Source organism: Astatotilapia calliptera, chromosome 8, assembly GCF_964374335.1.
Source record: "Astatotilapia calliptera chromosome 8, fAstCal68.1, whole genome shotgun sequence".
NCBI lineage: Eukaryota > Metazoa > Chordata > Actinopteri > Cichliformes > Cichlidae > Astatotilapia > Astatotilapia calliptera.
This window is the reverse complement of record NC_137429.1, coordinates 22,525,087-22,527,418: the sequence shown is the minus strand read 5'-3', so window position 1 is coordinate 22,527,418 and position 2,332 is coordinate 22,525,087. Positions and strand designations below refer to the sequence as shown.

Below are 2,332 nucleotides of genomic sequence, written 5' to 3'. Positions count from 1 at the left end.
GATACTCGATCAGTGGAACCAATTGTGTGCAAAAAGTCAAAAGCCTGCCAGTTAGATTTGTGTTCTCATGAGTAAATATATTAATTTATCTTATGTTGTGAAAGACGTTTTGTGATTGTCATTTTATTTTGGAAAGGATTTTATTTTGGTGATTATGATTACTTCACTTCCTGTTCCTTATGTTCCGAAGCGCGAACTGCTGAAGTAATGTATGCTTTTCCCTCCTGTGTTGCTAACAATCAAAGAAACGGAAAAGTAACCAACCAACCAAGTGTGTGCATTATTAAGAGAACATGGCCGAAGAAGAAGAAAACTCTTCGAGCTCAACACTGCCAAGTATCCTGGAATCATACACGTTACCATCAACAATTTCATTGTGAATGTTACACACTTAAAAAAAAAAAAAAGTTTACGAGCACGAATGATTGCTTTTGGTACCCAGTCATACTTAAGCTTTCCTATGTCTGCACTTCTGTGTGCTATGTGCTTCAAATATTGTGTGTAGTTTTCGTTTTTATAGAGTTGTCAGCCAGGCATCTAACTATGAAACAAATTACAGCACAGGTGTCCTGCAGGCTTTAGATGTGTCCTTGATCCAAGACAGCTGATTCAAATGGCTAAATTACCTCCTCAACATGTCTTGAAGTTCTCCAGAGGCCTGGTAATGAACTGATCACTTGATTCAGGTGTGTTGACCCAGGGTGATATCTAAAACCTGCAGGACACCGGCCCTCGAGGCCTGGAGTTTGACACCCCTGAATTACAGTCTAAAAAATCCCGGGCTTCTCACACAACAACCCAGGTTGACTGCGGACGGGCAGGCACGTCGACGCCCTCTCCTTGAAGTAGTGTTTCTTTATGAGTGTTGCGTAAAGCAGTTTCACCCCGGTTCTTTTTTATTCCTCGGGCATCCAGAGACGGCAATGGACTCAGTCATTTTCACAAAAAACCTTTATTCATCTTCAGTTAGGCATGTATCTTCTAGAAGGGGGATGTGCAAGGCCGGTGTTCCTCTGCAGATTGTAGCCGCTAAACTGGTGGAACTAAATCTTCACCACCACGTCTATACAAGCAGAAAGGGGAGTGAGTGGGTCAGCGCTCAGAGCACAGAAATTTAGCTGGCTTCAAACACACCATTTATTTTCAGGATAAAACACAGTCAGAACCCCAAATACAAGCTAAAATCCCCGTATACAATAAAAATAGTGTTTACAACCCGCTAAAAACCCTGCCGGCAGGAATGATTAAACGCTAAAAACACAAAGCTAAATGAATGTTTTTCCCGATACTAAAAACTCCCCCCCCCCAGGGTCCTAATTCTCCCCGTCCAGCAACACACGGGCAAATTCTCCTGAGCTGAAAGAGACAGGAGAGGAACTCCTCTTCCGGGATGGGGACTCTCGCGCCAGCAGAAGACCAGGGAGGAGGCTCCTATCTCCACCTGACTGTGCGCAATCATGCAGTCCAGCCACTCTCCACCTCCGCGCACGGCCTCCCTCGTAGCTCCGCCCTGAAACAACAGACACGGGCCAGCAACGTTGTCAGCGCAGCCGCTGTTACCCTTCCCCGGCAAAGCTACTCCTAGCGCCCAACAGTGGGGAGAGCGATACTCACAGATGCAGGCAGAGGCGTACCCCTGCCCTACTGTGGATTTCACGCGTCGCCTCCCACGGTCGCTATTCTGTCCGTCGGGACTGGATCGTCGGGTTATGCTGGCCGATCGCCGAATGTCTCACAATTTTCCACTGTGTGACAAGATCTTCACTTCTTTGTTTGTTACAACCAGTTTTATAGAAGCGACCCCATCATAAAACCCCCATGGTATTTTGCAAACTCTGTGTTTGTGTATGTATGCGCAAGCACGCGAGTGCCTGTGTGTGCGTGTACCCGTGTGTCTATGTGAGTGCACGTGAGTGACTGGGTACATGTGTGAGTGCACGTGAGTGCGTGTGGGTTTGTGAGTGTAACAGTTAAAGCACTGTGTGTGTCTGTGACTTCCTGTCGGTCATAAGATCTCACCCAAACTACACCAAATTCTTTTAGAAAACATACAAAACAGAGTTAACAAATTACAAGCACTGAGACACCCACTCTGCATCCACTGGGCCATTGGCCTCTTGTTGTCTTATATTTACAGATAAGCATGTAGAGTCTCCTGCAAACCTACTTCTAAGTTATAACGATGAGCGTTTATTAAAGGTACAAGCACACATCACATTGTAATAATTGTTATCTTGTACTCACATGAGTCAAGCCAAGAATATGGACACAAATCTCTGGGGCGGAAAAAACTCCTCGGACTTCATGAACTGAAGTGGCAAACCGTCCAGGC

At 45.7% G+C, this 2,332-nt stretch overlaps 1 long non-coding RNA gene across 1 annotated transcript; it reads right to left on the bottom strand.

Annotated features, from left to right (window-relative positions):
* Positions 1 to 933: 933 nt before the first annotated feature.
* LOC113027603 (uncharacterized) lies at positions 934 to 1,480 on the bottom strand. The gene is made up of 2 exons (XR_013910812.1): positions 1,340 to 1,480; positions 934 to 1,063 (listed from the first exon to the last, which is right to left on the bottom strand). It is a non-coding gene; the product is annotated as an uncharacterized LOC113027603 (long non-coding RNA).
* Between the last annotated feature and the right edge of the window lie 852 nt (positions 1,481 to 2,332).